The sequence below is a fragment of the Mauremys mutica genome, chromosome 4 (assembly GCF_020497125.1).
Source record: "Mauremys mutica isolate MM-2020 ecotype Southern chromosome 4, ASM2049712v1, whole genome shotgun sequence".
In the NCBI taxonomy this organism is placed as follows: Eukaryota; Metazoa; Chordata; order Testudines; family Geoemydidae; genus Mauremys; species Mauremys mutica.
The window spans coordinates 78984387-78998114 of record NC_059075.1 but is presented as its reverse complement, the minus strand read 5'-3'; the positions used below and the strand labels follow the sequence as shown (position 1 = coordinate 78998114).

The following is a 13728-nucleotide window of genomic DNA, read 5'->3' as shown; positions in this document are numbered from 1 at the left end:
AATCTCACAGGATTGATATGTTTTTAGCCATCAGATTCCTTTGTGTCATCTGCCTGTCTTTAACTTAGTATCTCATTGTTCAAGCTTACAGGGAAAGACGGAAAGACCAAAGAGAAACTGTTTTCCTTTATGCTGCTCTACTTTTCTAGGTGAGGCTGAAGGTGTTATATTATATCTTTATGTTTGTCTTATTACAGATCTAAGCAGAATACCTGAAACATGGGGGGAGGATACAAACCACATCTGGCTTCAGTTTGATGCTATTTATTAGAGTTGGTTGGAAATTTCCAACAGCACATTTTTCTGTCGGAAAATGCAGATTATTCAAAATTGAAATGTTCTGTGATAATGTGTCAATTTTGACAAAACTCGAGTTGAAATCAGTCAGGTTTCCATCTGAAACCTACCTGGTTTCCTGCCAGCTTGCTCACCCATATTCTCTGCAGCTTGCCTGATGGGCTGACGGGCAGCTGGGAGCCTGGTAGCCAGCTCCTGGGTCCTCAGCAGCCAGGTGAGCTGCCAGGAGTCCTGAATCCCAAGCTCCCAAACTCATGGCTACCCAGAAAACTAGAGTCCCCAGTCTTCCAGGTCAGCTTGCCAGGAAGACTGTCCCAGAGCTGGAGCTCTCCGAGTTTCCAATCTCCTGGCTTCCCAGCAATTCTAGGACTCCATGCTTCCCAAAGTGCTCAGCTCCTTATCTGGCAGGCTGCTAAGGTTTGGGGAAGGCCAAAAGGTCTCAGAAATATTATTTTTAAGGGATGAAGCAAATATTTTTACTTTTTCAAAACAAAATTTTGGAATTCCTGTTCCACAGGAAATTTCAAACATTTATTTTTCATTCTGTTTAGGAACATTTTTTTTTTAATTGAATTGCTGCACAATGGGGATTCCGGTTTCCAGCCAGATCCATTGTTTGTTCTTATTTAAAGGGTAAAGGGCAGAAATGGTACAACATTCCAACTGTAGTGTTCACTTACAATGGGGCTATACTCTAACAACAACAACACTACCTAGAATGGAGTAAACAGAATCCCACTAACTTCTAAGCAAAGACTAGAACCCAGAACTCCTGGCACCAAGTCCCCTGCCTTAACCAATAAAAAGGAGACGGCCTACTTTCATATTTAGACACCTTTGATTTTTGGTTAATTCTAATCACTGAAATAGTTGTATGCTAGAATCTTTTGTGCCTCCAATAACATTCCAAGCTAATTTACCGAGTATGTCCCTAAAACCTAGTCTGACTCTCAGAGCTAGGAGGTTGACATATTTAAAAACCTTTAGAGAACATACCAATCTATTATTTTATATGGTCTTCTTATCACCTCATCTAGAGAAAAGTGATTTATGACTCATATAACAGTTTGCTAGCTGACTCTGACTGTCCTAATTAGGTCTCCTTCAGAAGTGTGTGTGTGTATGTGTGTGTGTATAAGGGATTTCCACAAACTGTGATTGTTTTGGAATAGAGGCCTATCAGAGGATATGTAAATTTGGGTAAGTTTAAAACAAAATAAGTGACATGGAATAAAAAGGATTTGTAACTTCAAACATGAAAATAGATAATAGTATTTATAAGCCTATAAATTTTTAATGCTCCCAGCCTAATTTAAAAGCAGTTTAGTGATGCTGCCAAACAAGAAGAGTATAAACAGAAGGTTCCTTTGATTATCAGAATGTTTACTTCTGAAAATTAGAACACAGCCATTTATCAGAGGGTGTCTCAAAGCTATAATCAGTTAAAAATATTCAAGAACGGAGGTAATTTAGTATGCTGAATGTCAATCAAGCTGGGGCAAAACATGAAGCAATGTGCTAATGTAAAAGTAAAATATGCATATGCTAAGGTAACATGTAGGAGCAAGTGATAATCGGGTACCTGATGTGTTACAGTCCTTTTAACACACAGTCATGTGTGTGTGAACTCAAGGGATGCCCCTGAAAATTATGAAAATGAATATGTACCGTTAGTTTTAGCAAAACATGAATATGACTTCATGATGCCAATGTCTTCAATGAGGCCAGAGATTACTATCATTTCACAATAGTTTCAAATATTAAACAAAAAAGGGAAAAGAGGGCAAACCTTCTCCATGCATCATCCTACCTTCAGCCCCTGCAGGTATTCCACAACAAAGTTAACAGTGATTGAATCAAGATGAATTTTGACGTCTGTGATCTCTTCTGTGAAAACTTCCATCTTCTAAGAAGGGATTTGGGTGAAGTGACAATAGGTGAAACCATGGCAGTATGACTCCATTGGTGAAAACAGGAAGCTCTAGAGAACTGGGAAAGTTCTGATTTATTTTAATAAAAAAAAAGTGGGACTCAATTTTGCCTCCCTCCTTGTACTGTTACCTGTGGCTGTGAAGGGTTAATTTCTTTTGGAAATAGGATTAGCAATGCAAGGGTGAGGAGGGGATGTCACATAAGCATGAATATATTATGGAAGACTATCAACCTATGTATTGAGCAATGGAATCTCAGAACATTCGAAAACCAATGTCTCCGCTTCATAACTGTTGTGTATCTTGTAAGTGTTATATGGGATGGAGAGTGGGAAGGAGGGCTGTAGGAACTAAAAATCACTGTACCACGTTGGAGAGAGGGACCTAAATCAATCACTGGGAATAATTAATGCAAATCCCTAAGCAGACAGACAAGTCTGGAGAGGAGCTTTACCACCCTGGGAGAAATTGCATATACTGGTTTGACCTGATTAAAGAAGGCCACCCAAACAAAGATGAGAACTGTAGAAAGTGCCAGCCTGATACTGAGGAGCTGTTACTCTGACTCGATCCAAGAACTGATATGACACTATGACCAAGAGGTGAAGATGGAACTTTAAAGATCTGAGACCCACTACATGTACTAAGTTGTAGAGAGGTATTACCAGGTAAACTTGTGCAGTAAGCTGTTTATTGTTTCATGATTTGTTTCCTCTGTAATACTTTTGTTCTGAATAAATACTTTGCATTATGAAGCTGCTGGCTGATTAACCTTGTCATTGTCCCTGAGAGAATAGAACTGCCAGTGCTGAACTAAACAACAATCACAGTGAATTGCAGCCTAAAATCCTGGTGTGGAGGGAGAAGAGCTCTGAAAAAAGAACATTGAGAAAAGTGATGAGTAGCGGCCCACTACCTGAATGGGGGTCTCAAGAAGGCCACAAAGGGGTCAGAGATGCCAACTGTGGCAGAAGCGGGGAGCCAGTTTGGAGACGTAGGTTCCCCTCAAGGATGGTCCTGGCCTATGTCCATTTTCTTTAGGTTGTAATTCCTACTGCATTTCACTGTGATCATCTAAGCAAGTCTGAGTTTAATTCGGCACCTGCAGTCCTGCTCTCTCAGGGGCAATGACAAGGTTAATAAGCCAGCCAGCCACATAAATCCACATGGGGTTTGCAGGTCCAAACTCCAGTTAATTCTGTGAAGGAAATGAACCCAGGTCTCCATAACTGCTGAGTTTCTTCTCTGTGATAATACTGACCAATAACAATATGTTTCTTTGAGACACAAGACGTGTTGAGAAATACATATTTGTGAAGGGCACTCACTGAAAGTGCCCCCTTGTGGTCAGGTATGGACATAGCAGGCTCTCATCTTTGCTGGCATCACTTTTTGACAGGCACTTTGACTTTGCTGGCCCCTCTCATGACTTGGCCCTCCATTCAAGTCACACATTTATGTCCACCCCTTTGGACATATATAAACAATCCAGAAACTGCATAGTGCTGTTGGTTACGTGTGGCCCTTCAGCCCTCCCCTGGGTCAAAGTTTTAGGGGCTTGACTCTTGTCTCCAAAACCTTCTTTCACCTAGCTTCTCCATACCCGAGATAGGCTTTCTGCACCTCCTAGAGGTTGTTAAGGGAACCCATCAGGCAGAGAATATGGGTTCTGATCCAGGGCCCAGCAGTAGGCACTAATACCCTCCACCCAAAAGTGTGATATTGCTGCTTCCCTGGATCACTTCCTACCCAGGGCCAGCTCTAGGTTTTTTGCCGCCCCAAGCAAAAACATTTTTGGCTGCCCCCCACCCCAGACCTGGGCTCTCAACCCCCCCCCCACCAGTCCCCTCCCCCACCTGCCCCCCTGTCACCCCAGCCCAGGGGTCACCGCAACCAGTACTGACTCTGCCCACTCCCCCCTCGCCTCCAGCTGGTCTGGCACTGGCAGGGTCGGGGTAAGCAGCAAGGCTCCCAGGCCGCGCCTGATCCTAGGGTCCCTCCAGCCAGGGCTCCTGCATCCAGGACCAGCCAGGACTTGGGAGGGCAGAGCCAGGGGGACTACTCTGGCAGGGGGCTGAGGAGCGAGGGCAGGGTAGCCCCAGAGGGAGCGGAGCCCCAGAGAGTGGGACGTGGGCCCCGCACGGCAGCGCCCCACCCTCTATGGCCCCACTGCTGCTGCTTCTGGCCACCCTGTCTCAGCCCCTGGGCGGCTCGGGCCGCTTCGCCCAGCCCTGGCTGCGGCGCTGGGGGGCGGCCACTCTGCGGCACCTGCAGGCGGCTCCGTGTGTCCCGGGGGGCGGCCCTCAGCCTGAGTGTCCCCCACTCAGAGCCTGCCCGGCCCAGTCACAAGGTGCGGGTGCTGCTCCCCCACGGTGTGAACCCAGAGTGCCTCCCACGCACGACACACTGCTGCTGCCAGGGCTGGCTCTAGGCTTTTGCCGTCCGAAAGGGGGGGGGAAAGATGGCCGGAATGCCAGCCCTGAAAATGTGCCGCCCCTGAAAATGTGCCACCCCAAGCATGTGCTTGGTTTGCTGGTGCCTAGAGCCGGCCCTGTTCCTGCCAGTCCCTTCTTTCCCAAACAATAAAGTAAAGTTATGAAGGTGTGGCAGGATGAGGCTGCTTAACCATTTCCTTACTGGTGCAGTGCTTGTATATCCTTTCACAGCACTGTTAATGTCTTATCCTTTGCCATGGATCCTCATTACAACAGTTGATGGAACAAGCTTGCCTTTTTACTGTCCAGATAAGATACTATTTTAAAGTCCTTAAAAACTTATTGCATACAAATTAATTGAAATATTAGCACTGGGCCCTTTGGGTTAATATAGATAGGTTTTTCTTCATTCTGTATGAAGGATTCCTACTTCAACTGGTTTCCTTTAGAAAGTAATTTATTGACAGAAAAGCTTTCCATTCGCTTTTCTTACTATAATGAGAACTATTAGAAACACAAGAGTCATTGTAATAGATCATGGATACTCAATTGGTGGCCCGCAGGCCAAATGTGGCCCTCTGAGGCTTCCAGTGTAGCCCTCTGGCTCACCTTTGAAAAAAATGTTTAAAATTAAATTCATGAAGTGATGCACTGCCTATCTTTTGCCTATGATTTCCTTAGTAAGTAACTTACTGGCACTGCTTAATTTGTAATGAAAGGTGCCGGGGCTCAGCCCTGGCAACCCCTGGCACAAATTAAGCACTGCTGGGTAGCCAGAGAGCAGAAGCTGCTGTCCAGGGATGCTGCTCTGAAGGTAGTGTTGCCAGCAGCAGCTGCGCAGAGGTAAGGGTTGCATGGTATGATGTACTGATACCCTTACTTCTGCATTGCTGCTGGTGTCAGCTCTGCCTTCAGAGCTGACGGCCAGAGAGTGGAGGCTACTGGCTGGGAGCCCAGAGATGCTGGCGGTTATTAACTGCCAAGGTTAGGGATGTGGGGCCTCAGCCCCGGCAAACCCAGGCACAAATTAAGCACTGCTTACTGGATCTTACGTTCTTGAGATAGCATTGGCTATGATTGAGCTAGGACACTGCCCATTTTTTCATTAGTGATGGAAATGGAGCCAAAAATGAATGAGAGTGGGAGTAAACATTGCAAAGTCAACAGAAAAACAGAGTATTTAACCCAAACTTATCATGCTACCTCTTTTAAACACAAAACCGTTGTTTCACATGCCAAACCACTGTATCCATCTGTAAGGTCATCGATGTGAGGCACCACTTTGAATCAAAGCAGAGTAACTTCAATGTGGCCTATCCTCCTGGCAGTGTTGCAAGATGTGACAAAATTGAAAATCTGAAGTCTTCGTATCACTCTTCAAATTTCATTGTCATAACATCAGCAAATGTACAGGAAAAAGAATCAGCTGCTTCTCTTCAGATGAGGTTGGTACCAGCTAAAAAGAAAAAGTCTTTCCTGAATGCCAATCTTGTGAAGGCGTGCATGTTGGAAATGCTGGAGGAGTTTTTGCTGGAGATAACAAAGATTACATTGTGAACTGTGTGAAGCAAGTTCCCCAGTCTGATTCCATGGCAGTATGAAGATTGGAGGTAATTTACAAGGATTGTTTGTCAGCACTGCTTTCCAATTAAAAAGCACACCAAATACATGTCTCTTTCTATGGATGAATCAAGCAATTAAAGTGACACTGCCCAGCTATTGCTGTTTGTAAAATTTTTATGATGGTGAAATTTTCAAGGAAGAATTTTTATGCTTAATACAATTAGAAACCTACACTACAGGAGAGATCATTTTTGAAAAGGTAAAAGGCTTTTTAAAAAAAAATGGTTTAGATCTGCAGAAAGTAACCTTACTTGTTACAGACAGAGGTCCCTCCATGACAGGGAATGAGAAGGCTTTGCTTCATGTTTGGCAGGGACATACCCTTCATTAAATACACGCTAGTGAATGATGCAGCGGACTTTCCTGTGTGGTAAGTAGTCTGGGGGCTTGAAAAAAAACAAATAGTATTGTGATGAGATTAGTGAACTACATAACGATCAACTTCTAGATTGCAACATCGTCTTTTAAAAACTCTTTTACAAGACATTTCAGATGAATACAGTGACCTGTTGCAGCCCAATGATATTCACTGGTTAAGTAGGAGATGTGTGTTAGAGAGGTTTTGTGAGGCTCAAAAAGAAACAACAAAATTTCTTTCAAACTACAAGACCAACAAGGCTTGTGAGTTCCTGGAATTTATAAATGGATGTCCCCTTTACATCACTAGTAGATTCTCTGTGTGATATTCCTGATCACTTGAATTCCCTCAACTTGTAGCTCTGAGGCCGAGCAAGCAGTGTTGGATCTGTTCAAAAAAGTTTGTGCCTTTGAGGAATCTTGAAATCTTTCACACAGACTTAACAGGAAAGATGTTGCACTTTCCTACATGGTGTATTGTTGCTTACGATGAAATATAGATGAAAATGATGTAAGAATTTCTAAACAAGCTGACTGAATTTTAAAATGTGATTTGAGAATTTTCAAATTCCAAAGGATTTACTTTTATTTGTTCATGATCTGTTTCTTGTCTCTGCCAGTGGACCTTTCAATTAGACATTGTAAGGCTCCAGAGCTGAGATGTCTTGAAGACAGAAGTCAGAGAAGTGTGACTGTGATTTCTGGACTCAGTATCCTGACCAATTTCAGAATACCCAGAATCTAGCCATCTATCTTTTAATGATATTCAGATCAATATACCTCAGCAAATCTGGGATTTCTACTGTGAACATTAAAAAATCCAACACTGCAATCATCTGACAGATGAGTATCTCCACCAGTGCATGCGCCTTGTCCTGACCTCCTACAAACCACTCTTCACAAAGCTTGCCAGACATCATTGGTCACCTCTCCCATTAGAGATTGCCACAAAGACAGGTAATAATGTTGATTTATAAATGTTGCTAAAAGATAGAAACACTAGTACTTATGTTATGATCAAGGTCTTTTTATTTATTGGCAGATGAAGGTTTTGTTTCTTTATTTTGTCAGCTTTCTGTGCAAATAGTCTGTCTCTTGTCATAAAGTTCTCAAATTGGCCAGTGGGTAGATCTAATTCAATATCATTGTAATAGGTGATACATATTAAGGCTTTATCAACTGGTCTGGAAAGAACTAACATTATTGACCACAACTTAAACTGAATCTTGGTCCAATCCTTTTCTTAGAATAGATACAGATTTTCTATATTTTGGATTATTATTTTTCATTTTCATGCATGTACGTACATCTTGATTCCATTAGAGAATAAAAGTACTAAGTGCTTTTATAGAAAAGTCCTACCAAATTTAATAGAAAATGAACTTTCTATATCATTTTTGAACCACCCTATAGAATTTAACAATGAATTGTATTCCTGATCATTATAAAAAAGATAGTAAGACCACTCTCTACAATATTGTAACAGTTTTCAGAATAATATCCATAGAATCTTGTAGTTCTGAATGCTATGCTAAGGGCAAAAAAGTATCTTGCTTCAAGGCATAAAAAGATCACTGAACTTTTATCTATGGGAAGTACTGCAAAATTGACTATGAAGATTTCTGCCATCTTCAGAAGCATCAGAGATAAGCAATAACAGAGGTAAGACATTGTACTTGACCAACTGTCTAAAACTGATCCAGTACAAAAAATGATCTTTTATGTTCCTGTGATTATGTTCTTATGTCAAACAACCAAGAACTCTGTTTTTACTTCTTTCCCTCTAGATGGTATTTTATCAGTCATTTAACTTCCGAGACATTCCGCTGAGCTGAAGAAGGAAGAGAAAGATCATTATATATAATTCTCCAGAAATACAAAGCAACCTATTCAGTGAAATAGTTTCAATAAGACAGCCTAAAATACACAGCTAATTTAGGTCTGAACTGTTTAGACTGTGTAATCTTCTTTTGTACACTCAAACCCTATTATAACTGGATATACAAACAACACTGAAAGACTCAAATTCTCACGAAGTAAAAGCACAAAAGCTACTCTGCATTATACGCATTGCTTGGTTCAGATTCTCTTCTCTCTCGCTAATTCCCTTAAAGACAATGAACGTTGGAAGAATAAAGGGAAATGGAAACAAAGTAATAGAATGGGCTATTTTTTACTATAGTAAATGCTACATGTATTTTAATGTAGTGTATTCCCAATCTTCACGTAATAATTACTTTCAAAGTCTGAAATAACCTCGTTCTACTCTATTGTTCCTTAGCATTTTTCTTAGGGTTTGTCTACACCGCACCACAGATCAGTCTATGATGGTGCCAATTACAGAGTGCTCTAACAGGAAGCACTCTAACTGCCCTGTGTAGACCCTGTTGGTGTGAACTAAAAAAGACCTAGTTGATTTAGTCCTTTTTCAAACGGGATTGCATTGACATATGCTAGGTAGCAGTCATTTCACAGAGTATGGAAATATCATTTAATTTAGGTGACCAGTCACACTTAAAAATAAAATGAATATTCATAGTGCCCAATTCAATGATAATGGGCAGGCTGAGATTTGATGTACAATTATGACTAGTGAATAAATCTGGGGCTACTGAGATCAGTTTGCTGATTGATTCTAAAGATAGTACAGAACTAAATTTGTCAGATAAATTGTTCATTGCAAACAGTTCACCTAGCAGTATCAGTAACTGCCATCTGTGCTGGGTGCATCCTCTCTCAAAACATGTTATTTCATTTGCAATGTAAGTTTCAGAAACGTATAATGAAGCTTGACTTCAGGATTCTCTCTGGTATATCCATAAGAGGTTATACTTGAATGGCATACTATAAAACCTATACATACAGTATGTCATAGATTATATTATATGAAGGACTAGGATTCATACCCTTGAACTATCCCAAATTTGCCTGCAGTCCACATGGATATTTGCTGTACTCACTTGTATGAGACAAGTGTTAACAATGAAACTGAGGCTACAAAAAGGTTAATGATGCTAAAGACATCATTTTAAATTTCCAGCACTAATATTGTTCTTTATTTCATCATTTGGGGTTATAATGCAACTATACAACTTTCAGCTTTAATCTTATCAGATTTTACAAGCTAAGCAGGGTTGGGCCTTGATGGCCTCTGGATGGGAGACCCCCTCAGAACATCTGCATGCTTCAGGAAGCAGCAATGACAACTCAGTAGGTAGCATTCTTCCCACTCAGTATTGAAACAATGCTGGTGATAAGGGATGCATTGAAAAATGGGACCTAAAACCAAAGTTCTTACCACATGTGCTCATTTAATATCTAATGGAACTTTTTCTAAGCATCAGAGTTTTAACTTTGCCAAATCCTAGCCAAATTGTACCTTGGGTAATGACATTTTGCCTACCTACAAACTCTCCCTGTGGTTTCTAATGGATGTGACACTATTCTTTTCTGAACTGTTGTGTCATGCTTCTTTGTACTGTTAAATACCTGCGGTGGTTTACCTTACAGGAGGTCATAATTTCAATGGGGCATGAGGTGATTCATGTACGTAAGTAGGGCCTGATCCTGCACCTCCAGAACTCAATGGGTTCAGGACCAAGAATATAGTTTGTAAAACACTTTAGGAGCTTTTTGAGACAAAGTGTGATATTATAAATGTAATTCATTATTATTTTTCGCATGGCCCTTTGAGAAGTATCATCAAAATTGTAGAGAGACTCCTAAAAATATTACTTTTTCAAGATGACTTAGTTGAAGTTCAGTAGGTACCACTGGTTATCATGGAGCCATTGATTAACAAAGGACTCAAGACACATCTGAGAATCACAGAGCAATCATTTTAAATTTCAGTTGTGGGAAAAGTCTTACAAAGTCTTTTAAGAGATCAAAACAGGAAAAGTACTTAGAAATACACAGTGTGAGCAAAGACTGATGACCTCTAAGAAAGGAAAGTCATGCCTCACCATCTAGTTGTATTTCTTTGAGGATAAGCCTACCATGGGAGACAAAAGTGGGATGCAGTGGGCATCACATCCTCAGATATCCAGAAAGGATTTGACAAAGGTCCAGCTCAGAGGTTACTTTCTTTATTGTAAAGTTGCTCAAAAGCATGTGGGTTAGCTCCCTGTTAGGGTTTTCTCTCTGTTCAAAGGCAGTGGAGATATGGAGGAGGAGCGGGTTGGGCAGCAGGGGCATCTGGCTATATTAAGTGCTGTGAAATGCCATACATTAATGTTTCACATGGCAACACCAGCTCTATTGATCTCTGTCACTTTCCACAGTAGCTACTGAATTATCTTCTGAACTGTTGCTTTTCCATTGGAACATAAGTCTTTCTAAGTGATGCACCTTGTACAGCACTTGAGGTGCATTTTTCTCTGAGTATGTTGGGAGGCATTTCAGCCATTAATTCTGAGTGTGACTCTGGACCATTGTCCAAAAGTTTGGGAATCATAAAAAGGTGTTTTTCACTATTACAGAATTTACATATGAGGCATGATCTTGCACAACTCAGCTGTTGAGTTTTGTGCACATTAGCACAACATAAAATGCAATGAGCGGGACAGGAAGCATAGAGGAACTTGTTTTTAAATCAGGGCCTGATCCAAAGCCCAATGAAGTCAATGGAACATACATACCAAGAAGGGACCACCGTGGTCATCCAGTCTGACCTCCTGGATAATGCAGGCAATAGAACTGTCTCCGCATATTAGTTAGAACATATATTTTAGGAAAAATCTAATATTGGTTTCCACCACAACCCTAAGTAAATAGTTCCAATGACAATTTACCTCACTATTAAAAAAGTATGCCTTATTTCCAGTCTGATTTGTCTAGCTTCAACTTCTAGACATTGGATCATATTGTAAACTTTATCTGCTAGATTGAAGAGTCTTATCAAGTATTTGTTCCCCATGTAGGTATAAACTGTGACTGAGCCATTCCTTAACCTTCTCTTTTTAAAAATAAATAGATTGAGCTATTTGACACTAATCACTATAATGCATCTTTTCAAATCCTTTAATTATTTTCATGGCTCTTCTTTTAATCCTTTCCAATTTGTCAACATCCTTCTTGAATTGCAGATGCCACAACTGGACACAGCATTCCAGCAGCAGTCACACAAGTGCCAAATACAGAGGTAAAATAAACCCTCCACTCCTACTCAAGATTTCCCAGTTTATGTGTCCAAGGATTGCATTAGCCCTTTTGGAAACAGCATTACAATGGGAGCTTATGTTCAGCTGATTATGCACCATGAACCCCATATGTTTTTCAGAGTCATTGTCTCCCATCCCTGTATATAAGACCCACATTTTTTGTTCCTAGATGTATAATTTACATTTAGTGATATTAAAATGCATATTTTAGCTTGCACCAAGCTTACCAAGTAATCCATCTTGCTCTGTATGAGTGACCTGTCCTTGTCATTATTTATTGCTCCACCAATTTTTTGGGTCATCTGCAAAATTTACCAGTGTTTAATTGTATGTTTTCTTCCAGGTCATTGATAAAAATGTTAAATAAAGTAGGGATAAGAACTGATCTCTGTGGGATGCCACTAAAAACATACCCACTCGATGATGAATCTTGGCTCACAATTACATTTTGAGACATATCAGTTAGCCAGTTTGGAATCCATTTAATTGTGTATCTGTCTAGTTTAAACAAAGTGTTGGGTGGTTACAGAAATCATCACTATTATCAATACTGTTATCTTTATCATCCAAACTTGTAATCTCATCAAAAGAAATATCAAGTTAGATCCTGCCAAACTATTTTCCACAAATCCATGATGATTTGCATTAATTATATTACCCTTCTTTATCAGCTGCTCTATTATCTTGCCTGGGATCAATGTTAGACTAACAGGCCTATATCTGGTCATCCTGTTTACCCTTTTTAAGTACCTGCACAACATCAGTTTTCTTCTAGTATACTAGAACTTCTGCAGTCTGCTAAGACTTATGGAAAAAACAACATTAATAGTCCAGCAAACTCCTCAGCCACTCTTAAGACTCTTGGATGCCAGTTACCTGGGCCTTTAATGTTAATACCTCCTGCTTATCATTCACCCATGATAGAAGAACTCAAAGGATCCCGAATGTAATTGCTGCTGTGTGCCAAGTAAGTGATTGTTTCCTTGTAGCATGAATAAGAGGGGACCATTTAGTCAAGTTCCATATTAAGGCTCCTGCCTCCTCAAACATGCCCATTCTTTATCTGCATTTTGCATATTTTCTATCCTGTGCTCTTGAGAGTAAAGGAGCAGACGCTCAGGGGCCTTGAGACTGAATACGGCTCAGTGAGAACTACTACTTAATGTTCTGGGTTTTTTTTAAACAACTAACAAAATCGTCCAAAGCATAGGACTTGTGGTGTTGGGGAACTTCAACTACCCAGATATCTGTTGGGAAAATAATAAATGATGGCACAGATTATCCAATAAGTTATTGGACTGTATTGGAGACATTTTTTTTATTTCAGAAATTGGAGAAAGCTGTTTTAGATTTGATTTTGACAAACAGAGAGGAACTGGTTGAGAATTTGATATTGGAAGGCAGCTTAGGTGAAAGTGATCATGAAATGATAGAGTTCATGATTCTAAGGAATTGTAGGAGGGAAAGCAGCAACAATAAAAGATAATGGATTTCAAGAATGCAGACTTCGGCGATCTGGTAGGTAAGATCCCAGGGGAAGCAAGGCTAAGGGGAAAAATAGTTTAAGAGAGTTGGCAGTTTTTCAAAGAGACATTATTAAGGGTACAAGAGCAAACTGTCCCACTGCATAGGAAAGATAGGAAGTATGGCAAGAGATCACCCCGGACATAGGCGCCGACTTTTCCCAGTGCCGGTAGGTGCTCAACCCCCTGACCCCAGCCCCACCCCGACTCCACCCCAGCTCTGCCCCCTTCCACCCCTGCCTCACCCCCATTCCAACTCCTTCCGCAAAGTCCCTGCCCCAACTCCATCCCCTCCCTGCCCCATTGGACTCCTTCCCCAAATCCCTGCCCTGGCCCCACCTCTTCCCCAAGTGTACCACGTTCCCTCTCCTTCCCCTCCCTCCCAGCGCTTGCCACCATG

General features: G+C 41.1%; 1 long non-coding RNA gene across 1 annotated transcript in view; it reads right to left on the bottom strand.

Moving 5' to 3' along the window:
* The window catches only part of LOC123368276, a 47684-nt gene that overhangs the window by 20710 nt on the left and 13246 nt on the right, over positions 1-13728 (bottom strand). The window lies entirely within an intron of this gene.